At 40.2% G+C, this 26,883-nt stretch overlaps 1 long non-coding RNA gene across 1 annotated transcript; it reads right to left on the minus strand.

Moving 5' to 3' along the window:
• Positions 1 to 2,448: 2,448 nt before the first annotated feature.
• Positions 2,449 to 26,393, minus strand: LOC133948524 (uncharacterized). The gene is made up of 3 exons (XR_009920060.1): positions 26,099 to 26,393; positions 8,209 to 8,265; positions 2,449 to 4,747 (listed from the first exon to the last, which is right to left on the minus strand). It is a non-coding gene; the product is annotated as an uncharacterized LOC133948524 (long non-coding RNA).
• Positions 26,394 to 26,883: the final 490 nt, after the last annotated feature.

Genomic DNA, 26,883 nt, shown 5'->3' on the forward strand with positions numbered 1-26,883 from the left:
AGCAATAAGAGCGTAACTTTGGATGACACTCACTTGATTTTTCAAGCTAGATATTTTCAACCTTTAGGGTTTAGCATTGTTCGAGAGTGTTGTATTAAGAGAAGACTGGGGGGGGGGGGGGGGGGGTGGGGGGGAAATCTGAACCTCGCTGAGACTCGGCAACTGCTCCACAAGGAGAATCCATTTTCTCCTACTCTGAGGGCCCCTCTTCTTTTGAACTTGATTTGAAGCAGGGAAATTGTCATTGCCAGTATTTGGTAGTCACACATTTTTTCCACAGCCAATACATTTAACCTCCAAAATTGTCAAAGCATCTGCAACAATGACATGAAAGTTTCCTTGAAAGTGTTCAAACACACTTGAATCCATAGGGGTTACTCTGTGTATTCAACTCTCATCTTCTTTCTCCCCCCCACTCCCATTCTCTCTGAAGTAACTCTCTTTCAGACACATGCTAACAAAAATTGTATTCCCCATTTGATGGTTCAGAATGCATTGAGACCAAACTCTGTCAGCCTCTGTAGCCCAGAGTTACCAAATGACAGAACTCTCATTCCTTCATTTCGCTCCCTTCTCTCTTTTCCTGCTCTCTCTTCATTTCCTATTTCCCGTCCCTCATCCCTCACTTTCTCATGAACCTCCTCCCCGTTCGCCACCATTCATTCCTCCTCTCCTTATTCCCATATCCCCTTAATTACCAGCCTCCTCTGCAGTGAGTAATGAACTCGTTGCAGCGTTTCATCTCAGCTGCATTTCTACCTGTCATATTACCCACCCAATCCTTTGCTATCATCACTACGGGGGAGGAAGTGATGGAGGGAGAGGAGAGGAGGAAGGGGAGGATGGGAGCAGGATGAATCAGTGGTTTTGAAGGGGAAGTAGTGGGAGGAAAGGGGGATATATGCTGTATTTGAAATTGTATACCTTCATTTCAGAAAGATTTGAGTCACACGTTCCATTTGTTCTACTTTCTTACTCTTGTATGTGGGTACGTACAGCTTTCCTGCATATGTTATGATCTGATAGCAAAGGTAATTCTCATTCGAACTTTCTCTTCAAATGAATCTTCACGTTGGCTGTATTCATCATATTGAAGTAAGGTGATAACAGTATGTCTATTTTATGAGTTTTTGACCGAATTTATTTAGTTTGTATCAGGCACAAACAATACCCAGTATGGATTAAATACATTTATTGTTGCTCTTTGTATTTTCAGTGGAGTTGGTCTGTATGACTTACGTTACTGGTTCCATCTTCTACAGCTTTCACAGTGTAACACAACTAATGCAGCATCTAGGATGTAGTGAAAATGTAATTACCCATTTTTCAAATCTCCTTAAGAGGACTGCTTGTTCGAATGTACACTCGTATGTCTATTTCCTCAACATTTACTGAGGCAGCCTTTTAGACCAGACGGAACCTCCCAAACAACATGTTGCATTTAACAGTTCAAGAACGATGGTACATCATCTATCAGTTAAAAATCATGTCTGTCAAATTTTGTTTTTACTGCTAAATGCTTTAAATGTAGACGTTATGAAAAGAGTTAAGTAGAAGCCAGAACCTTCACCTATCCAGCTCCTCTGCTGTGGTAGATCCTACAAAATATGAGATATTCAGGATTTATAAATAGGGCACAATTTTTTTTCAGGGAATAAATCTCATTTCTTGACCATACATATTTAGTTGAAAGATATTTAGGAGCCTGTACAATTTGTCGCAAGTTAAGATGCTTTAAATTTGTAAAAAAATACCAAAATATGTTATATTGGTGTGCCTGTCCACTGTTAAGGACTATGTCATATCACAAATAGATATTTTATATTTCTGGACCACTTCCCTTCGTCTTTTATATTACTACTGTAAAACCTAGATAATCATGTATAGGATTGTTCGACCTTGGAATGTCCTCTACTGAATGCTATTAGTGTGATAATACAGGAAGTTCATTGTAAGAAAGGATTCATCTTGTGTGGAATATGAATTTGCTTCGTGACGATTTTCTCATTACCTTCTTTTATTTGTATTTTTTATACAGTAGAATAGTTATCTTTATGGTGGCACATAATAGTATTTGATGTAAATGTACAGTGCAGTTTCCACACCAGCAGGGTACAGGAAAACAATGTGAAAAGGAACCAATGTGTCAGAAATGGTCACACGCTATTATGGCGCCCAGTAGAGTTCATTTGTCTCATCAAATACAACTTTAATGTAATCTCTGCACATGGCGATTTAGCTCCACAGCTCATTCTTCCAGAAGGACTTACAGACAGAGGACAGTGGTTGGGTATGAATGGTCTGACCATTATCTATCTCATTCAGGTTCAATTAAAAGCCACTACTGTATAGGCAGGATTATGTTAATAGAATTATTCTGGCTGTGACTAAATAATATCAACCCAGAATGTGGTCATCTGCTGGAGTGACAAAGGAATGGGCTGGTGGTTGAATATTAATCAATTAGCTTTTATGAAACTCTAGTGGGAAGTGAAAAAACAGAATTAATTCATTTGCCAAGAAAAAGATTTACAGTTCACATTCCATTTCAGGTGATGCAGGTGTACAAACTAAATGGTCCCTCTAACTTACACTGTAAACATGCCCCCTCAAATGTAACTCTAAACATTTCAGAAATTACCTTTATTTCATTTTAAACAAGCTGATCATAGTGCCCGTGCAGTAAATGAATATTAAATAAATAAATAATAAATTCTAAGAGGCGTCATGTTCTTGATTCTTGATAATAAAACTTTGCATATGTAACACCTAAAGTATATACAGCCTTGCCCAAGCAATAAAAAAAAAAAAACTACAGTCAAACGAAAACTGCCATGAGACATGTGCTCACATTACACCACCAAATGACTGATGCTGATGTGGGTCCAGCTCTCAAAATACTGATCAGTGCATCCACCACATGTCTCATCAAATACTAGATGTCAAGAAACATTTGTCTGGACATTCATGGTCCCTAGAGAATGTCTTTGAATGGAGTATTATTTCTCTCTGGCCTCTCCTCTTTTGTCACCATGACGTTTATCTACTGACAACAGCATTTAGCTCAAAGCACGATAATGATGTAGATGTATTGCACATTTTGCTGTATAAAAATTGTTGTGCTATTGTGGCTGCATCTTAGAGGGTTAGTTTTGAATGATTATTACGACACCATAGGTTTTAATGGGACCTGAAATATCTGAGAGACTACTGTTGTCAATGTGACAGGTTGATGACCTTGTGTGAAGTCTAAAACTTGACATCAATTTATTTTTTACAGATAGAGTTAAATGTGGATACATACTGGAAGTCCTGTCACAAATTGTATTTCCTCTAGATATAGCTCAACATAATCCTCACTAAGATAAAATTGTTAATTAATAAAAGGCATTCCCTTGAATGAAGTAAAATAACTTTGCACATCTAAAACCAGATAGACTTTCTCAATCTAAATCAAAGATGACCTCATTAATTTACACGTAGATTTTTAACTTTGAATCTTTTCATTTAAGTAAAATTCCTCCTGTTATTGATTTACATGCAGCATGTGTCTCATTAATGTTCAAGTAATTATTGTTTAATTAAAAAGCAATTTGCACTCTTAATTTTCCAGGGTTATCAGATCAGGAATTAGGTTTCATGTAATCAATGTCATTAGGTCCAAGCACCACCTGGTCAATGGCTGTCTCAAAGTGATGAACAATCAGAGCATTTTTTCCATATGACAGCTGCTGGCTCACGTTCTTATCAGTATCTAAGTCTGTCTGATTAAAACAATCATGTTCAATAGCCTTTCTATTATTCAAGCTTCAGAATAATGTTCCTCATCAGACATCATAAATTCCTTCATTTTCCAGCATTTAATTTTTTATTGCAAAATAAAAAAAAGGTAAACATGGATAGTTGAACAGAAATTTGAATGCATATTGTACAGAACATTTCCTATACCATTTAAAATTAAGTACTGCAATATGTAAATAAGTTTGCCATCTCCAATATGGAGAGATTAATGCAATGGCAGAATTTCTATTCATACTGAAACAGTGTTGCATTCTTTTCCATTCCATCAGGTGGATATATTGCACCTGTACCTGCAGTCAGCACACAGCCAGTGCCATGGAACATATTTCATTTTATTTTAAATATTAAAAAGGCATGGAAAAGAACATATACTTATATATGTTAATTGCCTCTCCTCTTTGATTTTTGTGAATCCAGCTACATAATTGCTACTTAATTTAGTACTACTCTGTGCGATGACAATGATAAGATTTCTTCTGTTCTATTCTCGTAAAAGTCAAAGCTTTGGAAAAATTCCTGCCTTTCTGATGTTGCTCATTTATCCAGCAGGCTTTACACATCAGTGCTGTCAGCTTTCATCCTGTTTGTAAGGTTCAGCACCGCTGTCACCTCACATCCAGTCAGCCATCATGTCTGCAGTTACAACTGTTAGAAAGGCATTAAAAGAGTAATGAACCTAGCCTGCTACTAACCTCAAATTGAACTGCTGGTGTTGACTGCAAAAAGACTGCACTCCTTCCCTAAAATGTCCACCTAGTGATCATTTAAGAGTAGCTGGGGACCCCTGTTTATCCCCACAACCCCTGTCTCTGCATGGTCGCTTGTCCACAGGTGCTGTCTGCCACTGCTCCCAGGGGAGAGAGCTGCATGTCTGGCTATGGGCACGGCAGGAGAGCCCTTGGATGGCCCGGATGAAAGCAGGAGTCCAATTGCCAACATCAATATCCTGAGAGAAAGAGGAGAGAGGAGAATGAGAGGAGAGTTAGAGGTGCACATTAAGGAGTTAAAGAAAAGAACGAAGCATGGATTGCATGGTCCAAAGAGGTAAAGAATTTTTTTTTAAATGAAGGCAGCCAGAGGATCAAGTCCAAAAAGAGACGGGCACTAGGAGACTAAGACACAAAATAATTCCAGACTAAAACACACACACACACACACACGCAAATAGATAACAGTATGTCTTTCAGTCGGTATCTCAAGTATCTAGTAAACATTGTTTCTGTGTATGTGTGTATTTGCGTCTCACGCTATTTTCAGCCATGGATTAATCTACACTGTGTGCTCTAATGAGCAGTCGTGGCAGCAGGTAAGCTGTGCATGTTCCTTGTCTCTGGTTGAGCTGTACAAGCGGCGAATTGAACCAAATCGTATTACTGCCTCAATTAAAAGGAGGTTTGACACCCACACATGGAGAGCACATGGAGAGTTGTGGTTAAGGGCTCGTCAGGGTTTGAACCTAGGACCTCTCATGCCTGAAGTCAGAATAATACCCCTAAAGATTAACAAGCCATAATATATCAGAGTATCCCATTGTAATAATCTCGCTAAACAATGTATTTGTGTAAGGATAAGTTAGGTTGGCCTGTCATTCATTCACAATGACGTAAGTTGGCAAAACGTTGTCTCAGGACACAAATCTATAAAGGTAAGCAAGACTCAGTTTGATACCCACATGGACAGCCCAACATCATCATCATCATAACCCAAGAGTATCAAGCAACCATCAGGGTAAACAGTGTTTGTGACCTCCCGTTGACAGAAGTAGCTAAAAAGTTTCTCCTGCTTCCATTCTCTGTGCTAACCGACTCGAGAAATCTACAGTACCTCTGTTGAGATTATCGTATTATGTTTTTGAAGACTTTGACAACTTTGATCATTACTAATTAGAACAGAGTCTGACACAGATATGGACAAAACTTCCACAGGGAGAAAAGTCAACAACAAGCGTTCTGTTTCAGAAGGAAATATGGGCTGTAGCTCTATTCAGAATGACAGCCTTCTCAGAGAGGAAAAGTGGTTGCTCAAGTCCAAAATACCAGTATGAATAAACCAGGCAACTGAAAGGGCAAACTTCAATCTATAGAGCAGATCCACAAGCCCACAAAAATGAAAATTGTGGGCTAAGCAAGGAGGATAGGGAGACTTTGAAAAAGACATGCACTAATGTCTGGATGTGCCTGTATCCTCCTGCAGACTTGCCAGTCATAACATCACAAGAGACTGCTTAAAAAACACTTGTGATCTCAAGAGCTCAGAAGCCTTAGACAAACAACTGCACAAAGGTTTGAGAATGACTCTCTCAAGTTGGACTTGACTCATCATGCCTATGCAAATGTGGTCTCAAATGTTTTTTTATTAATATTATTTTCATAATTTTTGTATCACTAACATTTTCATTATTATTATCATTAGAAGTAGTAGCAGAAGTAGTATTCAAACGTTCTGTGGTTTTGTGATAATATAATAATTGGGAAATCTTCTGGCCACACTGTGGTTTACAGCTTCAATTACTCTCATTATTCTCGACACTTATGCTTGGTTAAAAGTAGAAAAGAGTGGCTTTAAAAAACACTGAAGCAAAGGTAAATTGACTATCATATATTATCATACAGCTTCTCAATAGTTCTGTTGCAGTACATGCGCGCCTCTTCAAATTGTACCAAGCACCTCCAATCTGGTCTCCTCCTGCTGCCTGATCCCAGCAGACCCTCCGGCTCTGTGAAGATATGATCTGTGCAAAGTCCTGGCTCATGACCAACGGAGCGAGGTGCAGAGAAAATGAGCAAGTGTTGGCCTGGTGTGAAGGCTGCCACCACTGCTTCGGCCTCAAGACACAACACACGCTGTCTGTCTCCACTGTCACTCAGTGTCAGGTGTCTCTCTATCTTACTGTCTCTGTCTACATCTTACACTTCCACCCCTAACATGTCTGTCCAATATTCTCGTCATTTTCAAACGTGAATGGGTTTCATGGATGAAGCCCCGGTACCGGTCTTCCCTCTCACGTCTGAGACAGAATCTAATAAAGGTAAACACACTCTTAACACACTCAAATAAAAACGAATCTTTTAGGAAATTTGCAGATTGCAAGTAGAAATGTCATTCCATCACGTCTATTCACAATCAATGGATTCAGGGTTTTATTTCTGTATTATATAGTATGTATATTAGTACAATCTGAACTTTTGTTGTCGAAGCATTGAGAACAGGATCTGCCAAAGAAGCGGCACTAATAAATGTGACACAGGTACACATTTTAACATACAAGAAATATATACAAATTCTGTGTGTTTGATGGTTGATGTGTAACTAACAATAAATGGAGGGATTTTTCACCAAACTTGTAAATATTCCATTCGAATAGAGATTCCATCCTTAGGATTGTATCTCCATATGAGGATTATTCAAAGGTCATGGTCAGGAAATATATGGTGCAAAAAACACATTTGCTAGGATAACTTCACAAATTGAGAGTGAATCTAAAGCTTTTAGATACAGAAATTAATTTGACATTATATGTATGAAAGTAAGCGACTTCATGAATAATTCACTTTGAAGTCAGAAAATGTATTATACTTAGTTAACTTACTTACCTAAAAATGTATTTCTCTAGGTATTTTTGTTCCAATAGGACCTGAACACATTGAAAATTCATGTATGATGATATTGTAGGAGTGATATAATCATGATGTCACGATGGAGACAGAAAAATCATTGATCATCATATGATATGAATGAGGTCATGATGAAATAACATTTTTACAATCTAAAAAAGTAAGCATTGCCTGATTTAGGCATGTATTGAGGCTTCAATATACTCACACAACTGTATAATTTGCAGAAGTAGCCTGATCTAGGTTTGCATAGAGATACCAATGTAGTAGCACTGTGGATGTAACTAGCATAGTAGTATTATTAGTAGTATAGTATTTTGTGCTGGTATGACATTGTGCTCTCTGTAGTTCACTTCCATCATCAGCAGACTGACCAAGGAGCTGGAGCATCCATGCATAGCAGTAAGCTTCCTAATTAGAGATTTAGAGAGAGAAGGGAAGGAAAGTGCTGCAAATTAACAGAGATTTGTTTTCACCACAGCATCCATCCTGCTCATGCAGGGGCAACCGACACCGAGCAGAAGGTGAGAGAGAGAGAGAACCACCCTCCCGGAACACCCTTCAACCATAAAGCAGCTCGTGCACCCACGCACCAGGCCAGTAACTTGTATTCAAATACACAGGAGCACATGAAATATTAGCTGTGTAAGACCTGAGTCAAAGTAAATGAAAAGGTTAATAAATCTAAATTATCTACCGTTAATGTAGCTTCGATCAACCTTACTCTGCCTTTATTGACTGCCAGGAACTGGACACTAGCATTGTACTTTTTTTTCAGAGGTTTCCAACTCACCTGTTTTGACTGTGGCCTTCAAGGACCTCCAGTGTTCGATGATAAAGCCATGGCCATCTGAAAAAGAAATGAATAGCAAATCCTGTCCAGTGCCTCATCTCCATATTGTCACGAGGTTTCACAGTCAGGGTAACACCACCCATGTCTGAGTCTTACATCTTCTATAAGCAGCAGATAACTAGCTTTGTAGAACACTACCAATTCACTTCAATTCAATTAAACTTATATAGGGCTCAATTATTACATACATTATCTAAAGGCCCTTTACGTTGTAATGTCGAGACCTTGAAAATGTTATACAAACCGAACAATTTCCACAATTCCAGGTTATTATGATAAAAAAAATTGGTCCTCCTTCAAATACATCTTAGAGAGGGGCCTCTATGATTAACTAGAAAATTCCTCCTGCCGAGAAATTTCGAAATGGGTGCCTTCTGCGTCCGGGTCGAAAAGAGACTTTTTGTTTTTTGGGGAAGAGAGACAGACTGTCTCATTTGAGAGAGAGAGAGAGAGAGAGAGGGAGAGAGAGAGCGAGAGACTGGCTGCTTTAAGAGAGCGATGGACAGACCCAGAGAAGGAGAGACCCAGAGAGGGAGAATGGCTAGTGTAAAAAAAAGAGAGAGAGAGACAGACTGGCTGCTTTAAGAGAGAGATAGTAAGACCCAGAGAGAGACAGAGAGAGAGGGAGACTGGTTTAAGAGAGAGAGAGAGAGACTTGATCAGTAGGTGGCACCATCGCTAACACTGCATACACACTCATTGACCTCTCCAGGACAGGGCTCTGATCATGTGACGGGATTTTGGGGGCGATTGCTAAAACTTAATTTTCACACCAACCACTAGGTGGTGCTATCACTATCACTTCATACACACTAATACAGGAATCTGATCAAGAGCCAATCACATTGCAGTACAACAGTTCCGCCCTGAAAGACAAAGAAAATTAAAAAACAATTTAAGCCCCGCCCACACTGGGACTTGAACTGGCCACCTCTGGGTCACTGTCCCAAGAAACGTACTTCTGATTTCATAAATTCTCCTCCGAGACTTATCATTACTTTTAATGGAAGAGACATTTTTTCACACTCTAGCACCGTCATCAAACAAATACTTGTTACTCAAAAACTATAAGTCCTACATGGAAAATGAAAACATTTTGAGAATCACAAGGCTTGAAACTACAACCGGATTGGATATATATATATATTTTATCCGTGAGGGCTAAGAAATGGAGCTGTGAGAGCGATTTACGTTATATTTTTCAGTTTTAATCTTTTCAGAAAAATCTTCAGAATTAACATGGGGCTCCAATGAGAGATCGATCCGGAAATAATTCCTTGATTTTTCGATGCGCATATAAGCACAGGTCCGAGAGATTTGAGAGTGACATGTCTGCGAAGGAAACAATCTCACCACCTCAAATATCTAAAAATCATGTCTGAGGACCTCCGTTTGGGGATTTGAGAGCAGTTTTAGTGCACCAGGGGTACCTGAAAACAGGTCTTTTTCGCACTGTCGCTCTTTTGGTAGAGCGAGCTTGACTCCCATTGTACGTTTTCGGCTACGTTATCGCGATTTTTGAGCGAACCAGGGGACGAATCAAAAATCTGAATAAAAGCACACCATTCAACGTAATTCCGCAGGTTTATTGGTGGGTCTCGTGAATGTGCGACAACATTTTTGGGAGGAGTAACGCGCCGAACTTTTTGGCAGAAGAAATAAAAATAACTAGAAAATCCCTCCTGCCGAGAAATTTCGAATGGGTGCCTAGAATTTGCCGGTTCCAGACTAAATATTTCATTTTGGGGAGGGAAGAGAGACCCATATATATATAAACTATATATATATATATATGGGTCTCTCTCTCTCTCTCTCTGGGTCTCTCTCTCTACTCTGGGTCTCTCTCTCTCAAATTGACAAAACGGAGATGGTGCGGCGTGCATGACGGGGAGAGTGAGAGGCTTTATTGCAAAGGTAAAAGCACAAAATCCACAGATAGTGACCAACCACTGCATTTTGCACCGAGAGGCATTAGTTGCCAAAACCATGCCCCCGGAGTTGACTGAGGTGCTGAATCAGGCTGTGCAGATGGTGAATTACATCAAATCAAGGCCCCTGAAATCTCGCCTTTTCTCCCAGCTGTGCGCTGAGATGGGAGCCGACCACCAAAGCCTGATCCTCCACACAGAGGTACGATGGTTGTCTCGGGGGAAAGTCTTATCCCGTTTTTACGAGCTCCGGGAAGAACTTTTGGAATTTTCACGTGAACACGCTGTCCCTCATAAGGACAGGCTCGCGGATGAGAGCTGGTGCGCCAGGCTGGCTTACCTTGCAGACATATTTGGGCATCTCAACGAGTTAAACGCCAAGCTTCAGGGCAGGAATGAAAACATTTTATCATCCACAGACAAGATTCGGGGCTTTATGGGCAAACTGACCATAAAGCGAGGCTTTGGAACAGGGCTCCATGAACATGTTCCCGCTGGCATCAGCTGCGCCACAGGCAGCCAGTGAGCGCGCTATATATGCCGAACACCTTCAGACCTTTAAAAGAGAGGTTTGAGCGCTGTTTTCCACGTGTGGCGGACATCGAGGACAATGACTGGATCCGAGACCTATTCAACCAGGAGTCCGAGTCCTCAACCGAGAAGCTCACTATGAAGGAGAGAGAGGAGAGCACAGAGCTCCGTGCGGACCGCACGCTGAAACTGAAATTTAGTGAGCTCACACTCGATCAGTTTTGGTTGGTTTGTGCATCAGAATATCCAACCATCTCCCACCACGCTATCGACCAACTTCTTCATTTCCCCACCACCTACCTGTGTGAGTTGGCGTTCTCCACTCTTGTTCACATGAAGAACAAGACCAGGTCACGGCTCTCTGTTGAGCAGGACTTGCGAGTGGCCCTCTCCTCCGTGCCACCAAGGATTAAAAAAATCTGTGCGCCCCGACAGGTACATGTGCCCCACTGATTTGTTAGTAGGCAGAATATTTACAAAAAAAGCCTGATTCTAAATGTTACAGTTATAATTTGTGGGTCAGATTCAGGTCCATGCAGCTTTCTCATGGACAGTTCTCTGCTGAATTTCTGTTTTCTTTGCCTCACCTGTCTGGTTGAAATGGGTGTGTTTGATTAAGCCCAATTTGATAAAGTTTAAATATTTTTGTGAAGTATTTTGTTAATAAATATTTCATCAGTAGAATAGTTCTCTTGGTCACATCTTATTTGGCATTAGTAAATAATTATAAACTTAACAGGTACACAGATGATATTAGTGATAACACGTGTTATAAGGCTATTTTGCACAATAGGTGTGCCTTGAAATTTTTATTTGTCCTTTGGTGTGCCTTGGGCACAAAAAGTTTGGGAACCACTGCACTAGACTACCTATGCTGTTGACCAACACCTTTGAAGTGGTTAATATAAAGCTCTCACTGTCCCCCTCTCCCCAATGGCCCCTCCCTCAGCGTGTGTAACTCACTAATGACAACAGGTGTGGGAGAGATAACTCCTATCCGACAAATGAAACACTGTGAGAATCACAAGGCTTGGACGAACAAGTACATATCTATATTATAGTTTAGAGTCAAAAAACGAGTCCGTAAGAGCAGTTTAGAAACGTACTTCTCATTTCATAAATTCTCCTCCTTCTCCATCATTACTTTTAATGGACATTTTTCCACACTCTAGCACCGTCATCAAACAAATACTTGTTACTCAAAAACTAGAAGTATTTTTGATTCTCAACATTTTGAGAATCAAAAGGCTTGACACTACAACCGGATATATTTTTTATCCGTGAGGGCTAAGAAATGGAGCTGTGGGAGCAATTTACGTTTTATTTTTCAGTTTTAATCTTTTCAGAAAAATCTTCAGAATTAACATGGGGCTCCAATGAGAGATCGATCCGGAAATAATTCCTCGATTTTTCGCTGTCGCTCTTTTGGTAGAGCGAGCTTGACTCCCATTGTACGTTTTCGGCTACGTTATCACGCGTTGCGCCATGCAATGCACTGGGGACGAATAGGCTCCATAATAGGCTCCATAATAACTATATGGAGCCTTTCATGTTCCAGGCTATCATAGCATTGTTGCCAACTCTGTCATGCTGTAAATTCCAATTATTTAAAGAAAGAAACAGGTCTGGTGTGGCAGGTCTGGCCACACTAGTATGCTAATCCAGGCAATGCAACAATATGGCATCTATGGCACAATCAATGTGCTCCAGGGAGTATAACTATACTGAGTTGTGAGAAATGCTGAAAAAACAGCCCTGTTACACCTCGGTTAAATAGTTTATTGTTGTTCATGGCCTTGTTTTACATTGGCCAGTCCCCAACAAATTTTAGATAAAACAAGAAAGAAAAAAAAGATTCTCAACATCCAAAGGCCATTTTTCTGTGAAGCTGTACAATCAGTATGGGAGGAGCAGATCTCATGGATCAATGTGCCACAGTGTATCCCCACAGAAGCTTAAAAAAATGGGGGTACATTCCAGTGTTCCATCACTTCTTGGATGTGACCACTGTGAATGCCAGGCACTGCTGCAGAATGGCTGGATTGAAAAAAAAAAGATCTGCTGCATTTCTAAAAATGTTGAATAATGCCTGTTCCATCCAGCCGAGGGATGAAGACAAAGTGCCCACCCCCCCTCAATCGAAGTTACGGAGGAATGTTTACTGCAATCCATGAGGTCATGCTTGGCCTTGGAAACTACAGGCCCCAGCTCACCAAAGCAAAAAAATGCAGTTGCCATTATGCTGCATGCGCACAAAAAACAAGTATATCTGCAGGGTCTTGTGGCTTTGTGCTCTCTGTGCTATTCCAATTTCCACAGAAGAAGAGCTGAAATGAGACATGGTCACATTTTATGTTATTTCTGTAGAAAATGTTTCATGAATAAATACACAGAGAGAGAGAGAGAGAGAGAGAGAAAGAGAGTGAGAGTGAGAGTGAGAGTGAGAGTGAGAGTGAGAGTGAGAGAGAGAGAGAGAGAGAGAGAGAGAGATCAGCTATGAGCTGAGGATTCAGGAGCAAGGTACAGTTTCTACGTTCTTTTTACCCTGTTAAAAGGGTTTAGTAGTTTTTCCTTCCTCGTGAGGGTTGAGGACAGAAAATGTCACACCTTGTTAAGCCAAATGAGACAAATTGTGATGTGTGAATATGGGCTATATATAAAATTTGATTGATTGAGGTCTGTTAAGCAACCAACACAATCCTTTACCATAGTTCTGTCATTTCTGTGATTCCGCTCACTATAAAGCATTCCAACAGCAGAGAACAAACTTTACTTTGTACTCAAATTGCTAAAGAGGGAGGGAATCGTTGCCATTACAGAGATCAGCTCCCGCGACACCCGTCAATGTCTGTCTGATCTGGCTAGATACTATTGCTTGTGGGACAGATTTGGCCTTCCGGCCACCAGTTGCTGACTGCTGCAGTAGTTTATGTGAGGTTGTAGAAGAAGATATGTACAACTGAGTCCACAAGCTCAAGGACTCAGACCTTCTGTCGGAGTCAAATCAGCGAAGTGGTGCTTTACCTGCAGACAGTGAATTTATCAGCAGCAGTGAGGAGGACACAGGGAAGGAGAAAGGAATGATACCGACTCATATCTATGTTCTTTCTCTCTAATGTTAACTCAGGTATACTAATGGAGCGAAAGCTTGCGAGCTAGTTTAGGCAGCCAACTCAAGCGGAGCAGCTGCAATCATGAGACATACATCATGTGACATACATTACTTTCCACAATCATCCATAATACACACCCACCTTATTAGACGGTCTATGTAAGCATAGAAAATTGCCCATCACTCTGCTTGGTGCCCCGCTGCTGCATCAGTATTGCCACCAGCATCCACCTGTATGCGCCGACAGGGGTTATATGTATTTGCTCATCACTCCCATCATATCTATGTAATCATATCGGGGGGGAGTGATTAAGTCAGAGCCTAGACTCCAAACACTAACGTGTTCTGCTGTTGCAATAAACATTTTAACCTGAGTTGTCTGACTAAACTGTAATTATTTTACTGACGTGTCCGATTTGTTTCCAGTAACAAGTGTTTGAGTGAATAATGACTCTGCTGTTGTATGTATTGTTGCTCCTCACTACAGTTGTAATGTCAGAGAATGAAATATGATGTAGCAGAGCTTCCTGCAGTTACATATAATCATCCAATCCATATCATACATTTTAACATTTATATAAAATAGTAAATATAAATTGTAAAACTCATAATTGTACGTTACAATAACTCACTTTATGTTAATAAAAGGGTTGATTAACTAATTAAACCAGAAAGTTAAATAATAAGATCAGTTTATGTGAAGGAATTGTGGGAGTAGAAGAGGCCAAATTTTAGCATTAACAGGAAAAACTTTTTTCCAGGGGCCCATGGACCCCTCTGCAACTTTTTCCCCGCTTGCTCATTGCACATTTTTTTTATCATTGTTGGAAACCCTGGTGATTTAAGAAAATCTTTGATTCACATATTTATTCTTCGTGTGCTTCCCTTTTTTTATGTTCTAATCTGTTGTACTGTTGTTCTGTTTTTTCACATGGGCACACTGCTATTACATCTCCATGGTTTAACCAGATGTGGCTGCAGGAGGGAATTGATCTGAATCACATTGATGATGAATATTGTTTTGCATTCATGTCCTGGCTTCTCTGTGGCCAGTGGCCAACACTAATGCATAAGATCGGAGACCATTAAATAGGCCATTACCTCCCTGTTTCTTTGCCAGACAGTGGATGAGAATCACATTTTGTAATATGAATGGAGCCAACGACTGATCTGGGGTGATTTTCTGCTCCGTAATATATCTCTCTCTCTTCCTCCTCTGTCATTAGCATTCCCTGTCTCTCCCGCTCTTTATCTCCACAGCTGCCTGCCTGCTGGATATCCTGTCTATTTCCCAGGCACCATTTTAATTTCCTCTCCGCTGTCAATGGTAGGCCATCTTTGTGGCAGAGAAGACCCAAAGCAGCAACAGCTTGCTTCATCTTACTCTAGGATCCATGCAGCCCTGTTCTAAATTCCTGGGGAATCCATGTGTCAATGATTTTTATAGACATTACATTACATGTCATTTAGCTGACGCTTTTGTCCAAAGCGACTTACAATTAGTACACTCAACATTCATGAGGGGCCATTTAGGGGTTCAGTATATATATATATAGACAATACTGTTTTTTTTTTTCATTTGCATCGTTGCTCATTCCAGACAACCCCTTGTCCTGTGTGGGGGGTTGTCTCTCATCCATTGTTTGGTCCAGTTCTTTAGTCTTTCCAGTTTAGTTGAAGACGTTTGCAGGATTGCTTGCAGTCTTTGCCTTCCTGGCCTAACTGGGTCTTTGTTGTATAAATAACTTGACAACACATGAACAGATTTTCACCAAATTTGGTTGGTATATTACTTGGGTGGGTATCTCCAAATATAATAAGTTTTAAGATGAGGTCTGACTGAGTTAATTGTGATTTCTGTCTGTCTTTTATTACAAGTGTGTGTGAGAGAGAGAGCGAGAGAGATAATAATCCATTTTAATATAAGGTAAGATAAAACTATATTGATTCCACAATGGGAAAAGTCCCTTTTTACAGTAGCAAGCAATATAGAATGAGATAGACAGGAGAGTAAAGATAACAGCGGTCGCTTTACTCACATGCAAATGTTCCACCAGAACAACTTTATTTAGCAGGAGAGGACTGCGCTCCCTCTGAATCAGTCACACAACCCCATAGAGATTGTGTCTGTCCACCGTCCGATTAAATTTTTGAAATTAAACAATAACAGAACACCACACAAAAATCGAATACAAATTAAAACAACCTCTGAAACAACACAGGAAACCAAGGCTTTTAAATGTGGTCTTTTAAACATTAGATCACTGTCAAAAAAGGCTCTTTTAGCTAATGAAATAGTCTCCGATTACAACATAGATTTTTTATCCCTCACTGAGACGTGGCTGCATCCTGATGAATATGTCAGTCTAAATGAATCTACTCCCCCCATCATATAAATTTACAGGTTCCCAGAGAATTTGGACGAGGAGTTGTTATTTTTAACTCCAGTCTATCAATTAATCCTTAACCTAAACTCAGCTACAAATCATTTGAATGTCTGGATCTTATTCTTCCACGCCATTCTAGGAAACACCAACAGCCAATCATATTAGCTGTAGTTTACTGTGCTCCGGCGGCTTATACCGAATTTTTAACGGAATTCCCTGAGTTTTTATCAAACTAAGTCCTAAAGAGATAAACCGATAAAATTGTTATTGTTGGTGACTTTAATATTCATGTTGACTATAATAAAGATTGCCTTAGCGTAGCATTTATTTCAATACTAGACTCAATTGGTTTCAGTTAGTGTGTACAAAAACCTACTCATTGTTGTAACCACACACTTGACCTTATATTATCGTACGGTTTCAAAATTGAAAATTTAACAGTACTTCCGTTAAATCCTGTTCTATCAGACCATAATTTAATAACCTTTGATTTTTCAATAACTGAATATATGCCACTAATAAGAAATTCATTTTCTAGATGTCTACCTGATAGTGCTGTAGCTAAATTTAAGGAAATAATTCCAATTACATTTAAACCCGTATTAGCGGTAGATATAAACAACAAATTCTTTAAAAACCTGAGCTCCATTGAGATCAACCACCTCGTCGATAGCTCTGAAGACTCAGTACGATTAACATTAGACTCAATAGCGCCTCTAAATAAGAAAAATGTAAAACATAGTAAATTAGCTCCATGGTATAATTTCTAGACAAATGAGTTAAACAATTATCAAGAAAACTAGAAAGGAAGTGGCGCTCCAGCAACCATGTTGAAAATCTAAGACTGGAAGAATAGTGTTAAAGAATATAAAAAGGCTCTCCACAAAGCACTATTCAAAACTAATAGAGGAGAATAAAAAAAACCCCAGGTTTCTCTTCAGCACTGTAGCCAGGCTGACAGAGTCACACCTCCACCGAACCCAGTATTCCTCAATCCCTAAATAGCAATATCTTTATGACGTTTTTTAATGATAAAATTCAAACTATTAAAAATAAAATCAACCTTCTCCTGCCCTCAATTGGCACTAATACCCTCCCAACAACAGAGATCTCAGAAACGGCTGAGAATCCTTCCCATTACTTAGACAGCTTCTCTCTGATCACCCGTGATCAGTTTACCAAAATAATCAGTTTCTAAACCAACAACCTGTATCTTTGATCCCATTCCTACAAAATTACTTAAAGAAATTCTGCCCCTAATTTATAGTTCGTTACTTAACATTATCAATCTGTCATTATCATCAGGTTCTGTAACAGTCTTTTAAAATAGCTGCAATTAAACCTACCCTATACCCAGAGGTTTTAGCGAATAACTAATCTCCCCTTCATGTCTAAAATCTTACAAAAAAAAAAAAAAAAATTGTAGCCAATCAGCTGTGTGAGTTTCTCAAAGAAAATAATATATGAAGACTTTCAGTCTGGTTTAGAGCCAATCACAGTACAGAGACAGCCTTGGCAAAAGTCACTAATGACCTTTTAATAGCCTCTGATCAGGGACTTGTCTGTCCTCGTTCTGTTAGATCTCAGTGCAGCATTCAACACAATTGACCATCTGATTTTTATTACAAAGACTCAAACTCAAAATTGACATTAATGGAACCGCCCTTACTGGTTTAAAATTGTATTTTTCTGATCGCTCCCAATTCGTGCAAATTAATGGTGAGTCATCGGTGCGCACCAAAATTAACCATGGTGTTCCACAGGGCTCTGTGCTCGGCCCAATTTTATTCTCATTATATATGTTTTAAGGTTTGTTGAAGGAGACGGACCCAGGAGCAGAGATATTTAACAAAAAGCATATTTAATATAAAAACAACAAACTAAACTCTAAACAAAAACCCAACAAAGCTTACACAAGGGGTTGAAGGTGAAGCGGCTCAGGAGAACAGGAACGCAGGGCAGACCACCACCATGGAGCACAACCAACAAGAACAAACAATCCGACACAGGACAAAGGAAACACAGAGGCTTAAATACACAGGAAGGTAGGGGCAATTAAACACAGGTGAAACACATTAGGATTGGGACGACAATCAACAACAGGAAGTTAAGATAGCACGAACAAACAACGAACAGAGACTACAAAATAAAACAGGAAACAGAAAACACAGACCGAAATCAAACTACGATGACAGAACATTACAATATGCTTCCACTAGGAAACATTATCTGGACACACTCGGTAAATTTCCACTGCTATATGGATGACACACAGTTATACTTGTCAATAAAACCTGAACAAAGTAATCAATTAACTAAACTTCGAGCATGTCTCAAGGACATAAAAACCTGGATGACCTGCAATTTTCTCCTATTAAACTCAGACAAAACAGAGGTTATAATACTTGGCCCCAAACACCTTAGAGATACATTATCTAATGATATCGCTGCGCTAGACGACATTGCCCTTGCTTCCTCCAAAACAGTCAGTGTTCTTCGATCCTGATTTATCCTTTAATAGTCACTTAAAACAAATTTCTAGGCCGGCTTTTTTCCACTTGCGTAATATCTCAAAAATCAGACATGTCCTTTCGCAAAAAGATGCAGAAAAACTAGTCCACGCCTTTGTTACATCGAGACTGGAGTATTGTAATTCATTATTATCAGTCTCCAGCAGTAAGTTGTTAAAGACTCTACAGCTTGTCCAAAATGCCGCAGCACGTATCCTGACGAGAACCAAGAAAAGAGAGCACATTTCTCCAGTATTAGCATTGCTACACTGGCTTCCGGTTAAATCTAGAATAGAATTTAAAATTCTCCTCCTCACCTTCAAGGCCCTTAATAATATAGCGCCTTTTTACCTTAAAGAGCTGTTAGTACCTTATAAACCCACTAGAGCACTCCGCTCACAGAATTCAGGTCTACTTGTCGTCCCTAAAGTTTCTAAAATTAGAGTAGGAGCCAGAGCTTTTAGCCATCAAGCCCCTCAGCTGTGGAATAATCTACCACTTTCAGTTCGGGAGGCAGACACTATCTGTTCGTTTAAGAGTAGGCAGGGCCGGCCCTAGCACATTTGGCGCTCTAGGCAAGCTTCACTCCTGGCGCCCTGCCACACACACGAAAACTTATTATAAAATTATTTCTTTCTTCGTCGAAATTGCTTGGACACACACACTCTAACCATAAGCCTCAATGTGCTAGCATGTTCTGACAATACCAAAGAGGTTCGTACCTCAATTTTTGCCTCATTTTACCCTAATGTTAGATACATTTTTTTAATGTCAAAGTATTGGTTGGAGATATATGTTATGGGTCCCAAAATTGATACCACAGCAACGAGGTTTATCTGTAGAATACAGCATGAATGCAGCAGCAGTAACGACACGGACCATTCTGTTCCACATCCAGACTGCATCTTATTCAAATTAAACACAATTTCAAGTACAAGCATTTCTTTGAGTGTAACTGCATTTTTAAGTGCATAAAACATACATTCAATTATTATGGTGTCTCTTTCCTCCAAACATCTTAATATACATCATCACTCATATAGAAATATAAACATTTACAATATAGACCTATTGAACATTAGCTTATAACTGGTCTTTATAAGGCACAATAACAATACATGAATTACAGAGTCTGTGTGTGTCGGAGCTGAACTACACACTGTAAAGTAAACAATATACTATCGCGACGCGCCTGCAAGACGACGTGCAGGTAAAATAAACACCTGTACAGGCGAATGTAGCCCCGCCCACCTAGTGCGCGAGCGTCTCCCCTCACTGCCCTGCGGAGTTTCTAAGTTTTACCAGTCAACACGTCTCAATGACACCAGTGGTGATCAAGCGAGGCTTTAGGAGCTAACGTAGGAGACTCTCACCCACTACTAACCTGTAGAATACAGGATGGAAGCAGCAGCAGGAACGACACGGAGCATTCACTTCCTCATCCAGACTGCATCTGACAGTACAGGGTGCAACTGCTCCAGCGCCAAACGTTCCACATGAGTGCTGCTGTCATTTACTGATTTCTCTAATGAAACTACTTAAATTACTGTCAGAGTAATTAAATACAATATGTTTGGCCATACCACATAGAGAAGGGGGCGCCTAAAACTCTGCCCAGCAAAAAAAAAAAATATTTTATTTTATTTTATTTTTTGCTCTGCGCAGTTTTTGGCGCCCCCCCCTGAATGGCGCCCTAGGCAACCGCCTATGTCGCCTGTAGGAAAGACCGGCCCTGAGAGTAGGCTCAAAACCTTCCTTTTTGATAAAGCTTATAGTTAGAGCTAATTAGTGCGGCAGAACGTAACTTGTTCTATTTTATGACACATGACACATAAAATTTGATTGATTGATTGATTGATTGTTTCCCCATCCTGGGCTTAATGCCACTCAGAATGGAAATGGGTGCCCGACCATTAACCAGCCCTGACACAGCACTGTGTGAGACTAGAAGGATAAAAAATCAAAAAGCACAGGTGCAGAAGTAACTTTATGCAGTCTGTAGATCGAACAAAAACATAAAATATGAAATGTATTCTTTCAAATTAAAGAGAAGGTGGGAATCAGCCCAGCAGGACTAGAGGGATCCTTTCTATGCATAACTGAACTTCCATAAGTGTGAGTGGCGCATTCATCAGGATTAACATAAATCCTGACCAAAAAAACTCATGTTTGTCATCATAAAATCCTGAGAACTGAGCTGATTCGGGCCCTTGCAGGGATTTTGGTGGGTTTACCTGTGATGAGACTGTGCATGAGCTGTGAACAGATGATGCTTCAGAAAAGGGAGAAAACCCCAGAGCTGCTCCTGACACCCCTGGGGACTTGAGCAAAAATCTGCCATGTAAACTATTGCATGCTGTGATTATCGACAATTTAAATTTATAAAGATATATTATCAATAGTCAGTCACAAGTGTTTTGCTAGATCATCACTACTACGAGGAGTGCCATTAAACGCAATTGTAGTCTGGACGGTTACCCACCAAGTTTCCTGCTGGAACTAATTTGATTTGGTGAATAATAATCACAATAAAATTATTATTAATAATAATAAAAATAAAGACAACCCTTACAATGATAATATGTAAACACAAGGATAATTAAAGTTAAATGTTAGAATTGGCTTAACACAGGAAAAATGTAAGTAATTCAAGTTGCAAGTTGAGTTTATGTAAGTTATGCTAAGCTAATCATGCACTGCTTGCTGCTGGTCATAATGTCATAATGTTTTGTAGCAGTTTGTTTAACTTAACTAACGTCATGTTACTTTTTTACACAGGTTTGTATGCTTTCCTTTGTGTAACCAAGTGCTCAAGACATTTGCATGTGTTACCAGATAAAGGAGAAATACAGAATGAAGGCAGGTCCAGTGGGGGCGGTCGTGACACCCTTCCTGCATCACAGACGCAGAGGGACATATCCAAAACAAGTCCACAGGCCAATCAAATAAATAATAGTTTTTCATTATCACTTTTGTCAGGCACAAAGACCCTGTTCAGACCAGGTTTTAACAACCATCTTGAGTAAGAGGAAAGCGCTAAGAACATGTATGACCACACCCAAAAACGTGCTCTGTACGTCTTGTGATCCGATCTCTCAGATCACGTCAGGAGGTGAACTAGGATGTATGCCGCTATACATTCTTTCAGCTGTGAGAACACAAATGGATCCTGGGCCACATATGAAGTACTGCCACTACTCCTCTGGCCTGTATCCTTAGTCTTCTCAGTACCCATACATAGGTTTATCTGTGCGCACTGAAACACAGACACACACACTGACACACAAACACATTGGCATGGACTCATCTGTAAACTGTTCCTAGCGAGCAGATGTGACTTACATTTAGCAGTCACAGGAGACACATACAGGCTGCAGATGTGAACAGATGTACTTGGAGCAGTCCACTTGTGATTGGATCTCTCGGGACGGATATTAATATCGGGTCAGAACAGGACCAAAGCAACAGTCTAGCCCTGTAAGTGGCTGGCAGACAAAATATAGACAAAGAGACATCTGCCCAGTTCAATTAGCAGCACAGATGTTACTCTGTAGAGAGGAAAGAACACAAGTTTACCTGATTACTGGTTTCACAATTCACTCTGATGGTGATTTTTTTTGTTATTATGACCAAAACCTTGTCTTTAATGGAAATTGTAAACATTGAAACTTGCATTGACAGAGGGGGGAGGCGTGGCCCTTGTGTAATTTGTGGGGGGCCGGTGACGCTTGTGGACCAGTTTTGCCTCCCGGCTATTAGATGACGTGTTGGAGCTGCGGGTGGCCACGCAGTCATGCATGAACGTGAAATACAGGAGGGGACTGAGCATGCAGCCCTTGGTGACGCAGAGGCTGATATTCAGGGTGGAGGATGTGTTGCTGCCTATCGGCACAGCCTGGGGTCTACCCTCAAGGAAGCTCAGGATCCAATCAAAGAGGGCGGTGTTGAACCCTAGGTCTCTTACATTGTTGACAGGCTTCAAGGGCACGACGGTAGTCAATGAACAGAATTCTCACATATGTGTCCCTCTGGTCCGGATGGAAGAGGGCAGTGTCTAGGGTTAGGGAGATTGCATCTGCAGTTCACCTATTTGGCCTGTAGGCAAACTGAAGTGGGTCCAGTGAATCAGGGAGACACTAAGGGAGACAAAGCATTTGCAGTTGGGGCCCAGGGGCTCTGGAACAACCGGCCTAAAGAGATCAGGTCATCTGACGTCTTAACTTTCTTAACAACTGGCTTCTTTATAACTTTTTCTGAGCATCGAACAAAACAATTGCATTCACACAAAAAAATATTTTACCTGTTTCTTCAAAACCTGAGGTTTTATGACCTGTGTTTTTTTGCTGCCTTTGTAAAGCACTTTGTAACATATGTTTTGAAAAGTGCTCTATAAGTAAAGATTTTTATTATGAAGAAATCTACAATCAATGTACCTGTTCCTTTCCTGTTAGGCTGGGAAACATTGTATTCAAACAGATCCTGCTAGTAGTAGTGGTAGTAAAAGTTTCCAGATGCAAACTATAAACATTGACTAATTCTGAGCTCCTGATCCAAGTGTTAGTGGGACCCCTTGGGTTTTAACTGTGGAGGCTTGTGACTCAAGTTTAAAGAGCAGGTTAGAGGACATGATATGATTTGTGCCCATGTGTCAACAGAGAGATGGCTGTGGAGGAGAGATCAAATTAGTTCTAAAAAAGTGGTCTTGTCTCCTGGGAAACAGTAAGTAATAGTCATGCAACCTGTTTGTTTAATTGGTACAAAGGGCAGGCTGGCCGTTTTTCCAATGCCTCCAATGTTTGTGCTAAACTAGGTTAAGTGGCATTGAATTTATATTACCCATACAGACATAGTTTACTATCAATCTAGACTGGGACTAAACATTATTTCTCAACATCTCTTTTTTGCAGAACAACATTCAAATTTGTGGCCGGGAAAATCAACAATTTAAAATAGCTAAAATATTTGTCAGTGTGTAGTGGAGCAATGCATCAACTTAGAGATTCGATACACAGTCTACTGCTTATTCAGATTAACCAATCATTCAGCAACATATGGTGTAAAAAATTGTATCATGCTTTTCATTACTTCATTCATTATCCAGCTTTCTTCTTGTGATCATTAAACAGAAATGTTTTTAACTATAAGGGTCAACATTTATGTTAGGTGCAATGAGATTCATGGAATGATACTTCAGAGATTGACAGGGTGTTCAAACAGCCAAATTGATTATGCGTTATAACAAAAATTAGATAAGCCCTCAACTAATTGCTTGCTAACTAACTAATAGCTGATGCTTACATTTGGAAGCTCCTATAGTCATAAACTGTAATAGAGATGTTAAAGGGAGTTATCAGACGAGTGCACTCTGCAAGAAGTCTTATCTGCTGATCTCTATTGTGAGAGTCGACACACTGAAGCTGGTGGAGAATGTTTAATTACATCTGCTAAATGTAGATTATTACCAAATCAGCATCTGACACATGCTTATTCTATAAGCGTAAAAAGGCAGTCCGGCTAATGTTGAGATCACTAAATAGTTATTTTATGATCAAGGCAAATCATATCATGATGTCAAGAGACTGCATTGTTGTTCCATGTGTTTCCTGTATCATTTATAAGATCCAGGAAATCCAGCTGCAGGATTTGGTTTGCATGAATGTCCTTGATCAAGGTAGCATGTGCCAAATGAGTCAACTGCCAACATGGAGGAGGTGGGGTTTACGACTTATGCTGCAGCCAGCCACCAGGGGGCGATCCAGATGAGGTAGCTTCACTTATGTGAGCTGTCATGCCATCCATCTTTTTACTGTATACAGTCAATGCTCTGGTCATGTTCAGGTGGTTGATTAACACATAAATACTATTTTTATGAGGCTGCAGAAGGACTGTCATAAAGAGTCAGGTGATTGTGAGAATTAAAAACCCTGACATGAGCATCACCACAGCCTGTTTAGCGTCTTAGTAACAATCTGGAAACCAAGTCCTTCACAAAAGCTTCAGCATAAATTCTTAGGGGGAAGGTTATCCTCCTCCATCGTTTCCTTAGCATCGTCTATTCTCCTTGTGTTTTCTTGCTCTCTTATTTTTGGGCAATTTTGCATGTTTTAATGCTGCAATTTCCCATAGGGATTAATGATTTATCTGCTTAAAAATCTAAGACATTGTGTCACTGCAAAGTCACAGTTGATTTGGTTCAGCGTTTGGACAGAGATTTTCCCTTGTTTTGTTTTTCTTTTATAAAAAAATAAATAAAAACAGTGCCAACATTTGTTAGGAGTTGGAAAAATACCCTGCTTTATCAAATTAGTATTTTATGCTTGTGACACTCTGGCATGATAAGAATGAATGAGTTAATTTATTATGTTTTATGTGTGATTTAAAATATTAAACAATATATGTGACTGAGCAGTAACTCAGAGTAAACTGAAGTTAATCACCCTGTGTTTCCTGGACAGCTGCATGTTTAAGTACAATTAAAGAGACAACCTAAAGCTCATGTGATGTCTGAGACACTCACCATGAAGTCAATGATTTTGAGTCAGGGATAGTTAAAAGAAGCCTTAGCATCCTGTAGGACAATAGACCTAAAGCTTATATAGATCACCATGAATGTATGACCATATCGTAAGAATCAAGTCATGAAACATCAATATGAGGTCAGAAACCAATATCATACATTGCAGAGATGCATTAAAGGTAGAGTTTGTACGATTTGGGTGAAAGGGATCTATTGGCGCAAATTGAATATCAAATAATCCAATCGGGATGTTTTCACAAAATTGTAAGAATTGTTGTTTTTCTTTACACTCGAATGGTGCCTTTTTCTATGTGTATCTATGTGTGTGTGTGTGTGGTCGTGTGTGTGTGAGAAAGAAAAGGGGGAAGTGGCTATGGCGTAATGACGAGTTCACGTGGTGACGTCGTCTGACCGGAATGAAGATGTTACGTTCAAGTAATTTCAAGATGGAGGTGTTATGACCTCTGGGACGACATGGGGTCGAAGACAAGATGGCGGTCGGTCGCCAGTTACACAAAGGACTATTTCTAGACAAAGAGATTTCTTATCTCCTGGTTCTGGCGCCGAATGGCGTTGAGATGTATTAAGGCTCTTTAAATCTAGATTTTTCTATGCCACATGAAATACGTAAGTGTAGGTCGGGACGTGTGTAAAAACAGGTTTAGGCTTAGACTTGTTACCGCGCGCTTCTCAAAACACAGTAGACAAAGGAACCGGATGTGACGTCTCGGTACGCTGTGTAACACGGCTAAAAACAGATCAGCGATCCACAAACAAACACACTCAAATAAAATGACACGCTAAGTATTTAAACTAGTCTCTGCCCAGACAATAAAGCCTCTTACTGTGACCTCCGTGGTGTTGCTTGCGCGTGGGGCCCGGATTTTCCGGAAGTCCAGTGAATCTCTTGTTAAACCTCAGGATGCGTGCTCGAACGGGCGGATTCCTGGAAAACAAATGAGTGAAGTCCTGGCCTCTTAAGCGGTGCTCCGGTGGGTCTCGTGGTTGCAACGGAGGTCAGCGCTGGGACGAATAGAGCGAATTTCTCTTGCTCTTGGAATGGGATTAAACGTCGTTCGTCTTCTTGTCCTGCAGGGATTAACCGCTGTGGCGCAGTTGTGGATTGTGGAAAAGAAAGTCTCTGAGCTCGGCCTACAAGCGAGTTCTTGTGCACGGCCTTTTCAAGTTAAAAACAAAAATAGTCCTATCAAAATAAAACTTCGACTGAATAAAGAAATAAAAGAAAATGAAGTTAAAGATGAACAAAAAAACAAACTTTTGTGGATGTTGCCCCCTTTAGAGCTGGAACATCTGGGAGACCTCGGAGGGCCCTGGTCGAAGTCCTTACTAGGGAGAATGGCGGAGATTATTTGGAGTTTCAGGGCTTTTAAATTACCTGAGAGGTCCTCCTTCCTGAGGAGTTGGTCATAGGATGATGTTGGCTTTAAGCCAATTGAGTGTTAGAGCTGGACCTCAGTGGGCGGGGCTTGGAACTCAGCGGGGGTTCTAAAGGATCCCCAGGACATTTTCCACCACCAGGGGGGAGACTCCTAGGCCTGCCGAGGTGTCTGCTTCCCCACTCAGAGGAGCACTTTATGGCCCATTGGAATGTGGAAACTGGTAGAACTGG

This window comes from Platichthys flesus, chromosome 23, assembly GCF_949316205.1.
Source record: "Platichthys flesus chromosome 23, fPlaFle2.1, whole genome shotgun sequence".
NCBI classification, from domain to species: Eukaryota; Metazoa; Chordata; class Actinopteri; order Pleuronectiformes; family Pleuronectidae; genus Platichthys; species Platichthys flesus.